Source organism: Solanum lycopersicum, chromosome 7 (genome assembly GCF_036512215.1).
Source record: "Solanum lycopersicum chromosome 7, SLM_r2.1".
NCBI classification, from domain to species: Eukaryota; Viridiplantae; Streptophyta; class Magnoliopsida; order Solanales; family Solanaceae; genus Solanum; species Solanum lycopersicum.
The window spans coordinates 28,077,993-28,085,831 of record NC_090806.1 but is presented as its reverse complement, the minus strand read 5'-3'; positions in this window follow the sequence as shown (position 1 = coordinate 28,085,831).

The window sequence follows — 7,839 nt, the reverse complement described above, 5'->3', positions numbered from 1 at the left end:
GCTGATTTGTATGTCTTACATGTTTACTTATATTATATGCTTTGATGAGACAAGTTTAGGAAAGAGTTCCTTAGTCTATTAATGTGAAGCTACTGTTAGGTTTTAAGGATGTGCACCATCATGTTAATATGTGGATCAAATATTCACCGATGCGGAGTATTGAAATACCTATGTATGCATACATTCTATAGATGACATACTTATTGTTCGTAATGAGTAGTGTCATTCAGGGACAAATGTTCCTATGGAGGGGGGGGGGGGATAATGTTACAACCCTAAAAATGGATATGCTAAGTAATGCTTAATGCGTCTAGAACGCCAACCATTAGATCGGGCTCACACGGATAGATGAACGTAGAACAAAACCATATAACCATTTCTACATCTAACCCAACTAACTTGGGGAGTTATTTGATCTAGGAAAGGTTGGGTCCAACAATGTTGGGCTCTCAAATACGAAAATTTAGTCAATTGAGTCTTTACCGGACTACGAAAGAGGAAATCTTAGGTTCCGAGAGTCTAGGGGTAAAATGGTCATTTTACAGGCTAAGGGTAGTATTCTCAATACACTAAATATATAATTAATTATTTAATTAGTGAAGTGGAGGGGCATTTTTCAGAGATAGGGCCGAAATTGGGCTCTTGAAGTGAAGTCCTGCTCCACCCGATTCGAACCTAGGTGGAAGCATTGAATTAAATTTTTTTCATATATGTTGGTAAATTAATGTAATTAATTTATATTTATTAGTTATTAGCTGATTCAAAATAAAAGAAAATCAGATTTTTAATATATAAAAAAAACCTTATTTGACTAAGTCCTAAACTAGACTCGTAAGCCAAAGAAAACACTTCTCTCCCACGGTCATCAGTCTCACTCACTTTTTTCTGTGCAAAATAATGTACAAAAACAATAGGTAAACCAAAGTATTTAACACTTGAAGAAATCACAATGAAAATTATAAAGAAACAACTAATCAAACACGTTAAGCAAAGATAGGGGTTTTCCGTCAAGTTGGTGTTGAAACTCTTGGATTTGGACGTCTTTTTGGAAGGTTTGTTCTGGAAGAAAGTAAAGGTTTAAACGTCAAAAATGTGTGGTTTATCTTCTCTCTTGGTCCCTTTCCCAAAAGAACCCTTAAGGTTCAGAATATTAATTTCGAAAAGTAGGATTAAACCCTGTTGCATATCCCTGTCAATAGCTCCCATTGAATCATAGGTTAGTTATGTTTGCTGGTTGATGAAGAAACGTATGTTCGTGATTATTATGTGTTTATATGTATGTTATGAATTATCTGACTTATGTTAATGTTTTTCGAAAATCTAATGTGTGTGTTGTCATGGCTATTGTTCATGGTTTAGGACTGGAAATGGCATGATAGTTCCTTGTATTCTATGTACACATGTTGATGTAATTCTAATGTTCTAATGAGTTGAAATTTGGTTGATTTGAGGAAAAATCTCTTGGCTAAACTAATCTATAAAAACGCACCTAAACCGTTCTAAATGCACTACGAAATTCCCCGAAAAACTACAGTGTAACTTTATGAAAGGATACTGAAAAATTAAAAGAAAATTTCAAGCGTCTAGTGATGAATTTCGATCAGCAAAGAGGGTTAAAAATGTTGAAATAAAGGAATTAACACAAGTGAGGTCATGGAGTATTGAACCCGTGACCTCACCATGTTAAAAACCATGAAAATGAAGAAGAATAAAAATGTGGTGAATGGGATTAAAACCATGGTGTTGGCTGGAAAATGAATCTTAAAAGCTAATAATAAGAAATAAGAGGAGTAGGGTTCCAACCCACCACCTCTCAATCAGATTTAAGGAAGAGTAAAAAATTAAAAAATAGAATATGAGGCGTAAAAATCGAACCCACGACCTCTACGCAGTGAAGGAGAGTAAAAAGAATGAAAGAAAAGAAATGTGAGGCATGGTAATTTAACCCACTACCTCTAGGCAGTGAAGGAGAGTCAAAGGAAATGAAAGAGAAGAGATGTCACGCGTTGGAATCGAACCACGACCTCCTAGGCAGATTTAAGGATAAAAATTAAAAGAAGTTAAAGAAGGGATGTGGGGGTTCAAACCCACAACCCTTTTGCCAAGGGAGAGAAATTTAAAGGCAATGGAAATAAAAAGTGAATGAGGTAGTGGGGGTTTGATCTCACATCCTCTTAGTTCCATTAACCGAAAAATGAAGAGAGAAATTAAGGGAAAAATAAAATGAAAGTATAGGGTCTCAAACTTGGGTCCCCAAGCCATATGGATCAATCAAAAATGAATTCAAAAAAAGGTAAGTGTTGTTCAAGAGATTAGAAAACCGGGTTCCCTTGCCCAAATTTCGTATTGATACATAAGTCATCTGTAAATTAAATGTTCAAGACTAATGTTGCTTACTAAGATAGAAATTCAGATCTTGGCATACATACAAGATGCATAAGTCTTATACTACATAATCTAGGGAAGATATGAGTCACTTGAATGAAATAGCAATTAGGCCTCATGGCTTGTATGTATAGACCCATAATTCTAGCATATGTTTAAAAGTAAGTGAACCTAAGATATATGTAATAAAATGATGAAACCCTAGAAGGGTTAAGTACGAGATTAAAATACACTAAATATCCAAGTGCATGGGCATATGATAAAATGAACAACGAAATGATGCAGTGAACAATGAAATAATGAAACCCTAGAAGTGTTAAATAAGTGTGTGTAACACACGAAATGAACAAGTGCATTCGCATATGACGAAATTAACATTAACATAAAAATGGGTGAATAATGATGAAGATAAATTGTGTTAGTGATAATGAATGTGTTGACAACATCATATTTGGCAGATGTAAAGATAAGAGCAATCTCAAATGAACCTAAGTAAATATTACCAAAATGTACTCACCTATGAGAGTGTAATGTTAATGAAGATACTAGTCTCTATGAATACTATAATGAATGTATTGACATTAACACACTTAATACTAATGATTAGATGTGAAATCATCTATTTACCTATGATTTACACATACTAGAAGCCAACTTCCATGACGTTTGAGTTGAATGTTATGGAACTTTATACTTAGCACCGATAGACTAGGTATGAGCGGTGATGCCTTCGAGAAGAGAAGACACGTAACTCTCATGAGATGATAGTGTGAGGCATGCCGGATATGGTTCTTCTTATATCTCCTAGTTGTCAAACCAATAATGCCAATATATGGATCTGACTGGGTTAAATTCTCATGTGTTCTAGCATGTTTTGGATAACTTTGGCTGGTGATTCCACCATTTTTGGTATGGGGTTTCATGACACTATATTTTATGATGCTCACATGATCTATGATGGTTAAAGTTCCAAATGAATGAATAAGGCTAGCCTCAAATGATGCACAAAATGAAACGAATGATACCTAAGGTGTTAGGATAGGATAATCAAGAGGTGAGTTAGACTCAACTAATGACATTAGGTCATTCTTGGTCATTGCACAAAGAACCCTATGAAAGTCTTATACTACATCCTATGTATAGTTGGTGTTATCACTAACCCGTCAATGAAATTGAATGAAGTACGTATGAATGAATGACGCAGACTCTGTGATTGCTAAAGAAGACTCTCAAGTTGAGGTCCTATTTGTTGAGCCATCATTTTTGGGATGTCTTAATGTCAAGTACATGATTTGAAGGTCTCATGGGATACGAATGAATGATATGAACAACGTTATGTGTTATATGAATTGTGATATGTGCTATGTGTAAGATGTTATGTTTTGTGTGCAATATGATAAGTATGAAGATGCATGTTATTCACATGGAATGACTTTCCTAATCAAAATTTAGAAAGGTCACCCACATTCCTAATCTCAATTGGGAAAGTCCACGGACTTGACCATCTACAATCATGTTGTTAGGAAAGAGCTATTCTTACTCATGCATGTCCTCTGTGTGTGCTTGCATATACCCATACTTTGTACAAGTTTGTACTATCCTTATACAACTCTACAACTTTAGGTGCAGGAACAAGTGCACGCTAGATGTACATGATCGATGTTGTGCTATCCGAACGTCGCTCATTTATCCTGACGTGGATCGCCCTCATGCTTTTGAGGATGCTTGCCTATTTACATTCTAGCTTAGCTTAAGGATTTATCTAGTGGAGTATGTTCCAGTGGCGTTTTCTTTCCCTTTTTGTTCAGACATAGTATTGGTGGCTTTTTGGCAAGTACATCTTTATTGTTATAATAAAATATTCTTCCCATTTGATGATTTTAGTCTTAGATGGTTGATGGTGAACAATTACGTACATACTAAAATGTTTATTAAGCATGTCAAGAAACTAAGAGTTTCAATTTTTTTTCTAAAATAAACCTATATGAAGTAAGAAGGATGTAAGAAGGATTGTCTAGGACATGTAAGAGGACAACGATTCTTATTTCGTCTCGGGTCTAGTTTTCGGTCGTGACATAGGTTCGGGTTATTTTTTTTTTAAGTTTTTCGTTTTAGAGTTTAGTATTTTTGGTTTAAAATCAATGTTTTAGTATTTAATGTTAGGGTTTTGATATTTTGATATTGGGGTTCTGGGTCACAAATGAAGAGTTAGGGTTAGGGTTAAGGTTAGGGTTAGGGTTTGGGATAGGATTAGTGTTAGGGATTAGGTTTGTTTAGGTTTTAGGGTTTTTTGTTTAGGATTTGAGGTAAAAAATCTATGGTTTAATGTTTAATATCTGGGTTTTTGTATTTTCTACTTAAAATGTTTTAAAGACTTAGGTTTTAGGGTTTAGGTTAGGATTAGGATTAGAGTTATGGTGTGGTTTTTTTGGTTTTATGGTTCAAGGATTTGCATTTGAGTTTCAAAATATATGGTTTAGTATTTAATGATTGGGTTTTATGGTTTAGGGTTTAGGGTTAAGATTAAAATTAGAATCAGGGTTACGGTGTAGGGTTTTTTTAAGGGTTTATCTTTCGGGGTTTAGCATTTGAGGTTAATAATCAATGGTTTAGTATTTAATGTTTAGGTTTTTGTATTTGGGGTTATGTTATGGGATTTATGAATAAGGGTTAGGGTTAGTGTTTTCATTTATTTTTTTTAGGGTTTTGGGTTTAGGTTTTTGGATTTGAGGTTATCAATGGTTTAGTGTTTAATGTTTCGGTTTAAGTATTTTATGCTTTGGGTTTAGGGTTTAGCATTTAGGGTAAGGGTTAACGATAGGGTTAGGGTTTTGGGCTTTTTTAGACTTTTGAGTTTAGCGTTTAGGGTTTGAGGTTAATATTGTGATTTAGTGTTAAATGTTTGGTTTTTGGTATTTTTGTCATGGAATTTAGGGCTTATTGTAGGGTTAGGGTTAGGGTTTAGATTGTTATTTAGTTTGTAGGGTTTGTGATTTAACATCTATGGTTTAGTATTTAATATTTCTGTTTTTTGTATTTTGGGTTTATGGCCTAGGGTTAGGGTTAGGGTTAGGTTTAAGGTAACGGTTAGAGTTAGGGTTAGGGTTAGGGTTTATATTTTTTAGGTGTTAGGGTTTGTTGTTTAAGATAAATTTTATGTTTAAAATCTATGATTTAGTTTTTAGTGTTTGTGTTGTCCTATTTTGGACTTAGGTTTTATTTGAACGTATGGTTTACTGTTTATGGTTTAGAGTTAGGGTTAGGGTTCATATTAGGGTTACAGTATAGGACTTCTTTTAGGTTTTATGTTTCAGGGTATAGCATGTTAGTTAAAAAAATTATGGTTTAGTATTAATAATTTGGGTTATGGTGATTTAGGTTTAGGGTTTTTGTGTTTATGTTTTATTCTTACGGTAAGGGTTTTAATTAGGATTCGGGTTTTTTTAGGTTTTTGTGTTTAGGGTTTTGGATTTGAGGCTTAATATCAATGATTTAGTGTTTAATGCTTGGGTTTTTGTATTATGGACTTGGGGTTTAGGGTTTAATCTATGGTTATTGTTATGGATAATGTTAGGGTTAGTGTTTACGTTTTTTTTAGGTTTTAGGTTTTGGGGTTAAGGATTTAAGTTATCATATCTATGTTTTAGTGGTTAATGATATGGTTTTGTTATTTTGAGCTTTTCGTTTAGGGTTAGAGTTTAGGATAGGATTAGGATCATTGTTGGAATTGGGATATGTTTAGGTTGAGGGTTTAGGTCTTCTTTTAGTCGTTAGGTATTGGGGTTCAGATTTTTTGTTTAACATCTATGGTTTAATGTTTAATGTTTGAGTTTTAGTGTTTTGGACTTTTTTTCCCTTGGAGGGGTTGGGGCTGAGCAAAACTCCAAGGCCTTATCATTAACTACAAAAACAAAATACAAGGAGGGGGACATAAACCTAACCTACAACCTAAGGTGGTTTAGAGTAAACATTCAAAAAGGAAGTCAACTCCTCCCCTTACACAAAAGATGAAACAAAAATACTAAGCACCTAAGGAGAGGACTTCTCTAAATACAAAGTATCTAGGAAGCATAAACTAGGGAGACTCTCCCTTTGCAAGAAAGCATATAAACTAAACTAACCTATTCAAATAGTTATAAATTTAATTATAGCTATGTGGAAAAGATATACAACCTCAAAAAGGATCAAAAATTCTCTTTGTCTTCCTTCTTCTAAAGTTAGGCATCTCCAATAAGTCGAGTTGATAGTAGGCCTTTGCTTCTTTCGGTAGTTTGTGGTTGTTGATATATTCTTGAGGAGTGGCAATGCTGTGGCTATTTTTTAACAATGCATCCTCTATGAAATTTGCTTCTCTTAATACATGAATGAATTTGAAGTTGCGTACTTGATTGATAAGATGTTGCAGCCTTCCAAGTTGAGTTATGATACTCCATTGAGGGACTACCTACTTTAGAACCCATTGCACTACTAGTTATGAATCATGTTCCAAGATTGTGTTCATGTATCCATGCTCAAGTGCACAAGTTTAACCAAAGATGGCTGCCTCTATTTCATCTTTGTTGTTTGTTCCTTCTCCAAGTGGTGTTGCAAAAGCCATCACAACTTTGCCTTGTTTGTCTCATAGGATTCAACCAGCCCCCAGCCTGCCAGGATACGTGAGTGAACTGCCATTCGTGTTCACTTTGAACCAGTGGTCTTCAGGTTTAAGACAATGTCATGCACAAACTTTCCTCTCTTTTGTATTAAATATGTCCACGTGTTCGGCTAGTTATTTTGAAGAAATGTAGTGTTCAACATCATGTAATTGTCCTTGTAGATTGCATATTTGACTCTGCTGATGTTTCTTGCTTTACCTCCATACTTGTAGGCATACCAGTTCTTCCACAAATTTAAGCAAATTAATATTGGCGTAGCTTGTACCAGCTGTTTGTGGGCTGCATTTCTAGGCTTGGTTGTCCAACATTATTTTAGCAGTTGCTACAGTGAAGAGTGGTCAGGCGGTAGGCCTGCACTACCTGCAAAAAATCTCCATACCTTGGCTGCAAATTGCCCAGAATTGAATGTATGTTATACGCTGTCCATACCTGCTCTATCAAGACAACAAAAACAATGTGATGGCTCAGTGCCAAAGTTAGTCAATCTTTTGTTAGTACGGAGTTTACTTCTTAGGGTTCTCTGTAAAAGAATAGAAGATTTAAAGGGAATATTTTTATGCCATAGCATTATGTCGAATCGATTCTTGGCTCTTTTTTTTCTGATTTCTTCCCAAGCAGAAGAATAACTAAAACTGCCATTGTTATTGAGATGCCACACTGGTTGATTAGGTAGCTGCTGTTGTGGAGAGACCGTTGGTGCCAGGATGTTAGGGATTTGACTGGCAAGAGCATGTTTTAACAGTTTGCTCCAACTCCACTTCCCCTCTTCCCAAAATTCAGGCACAGTAGAATTATTAAA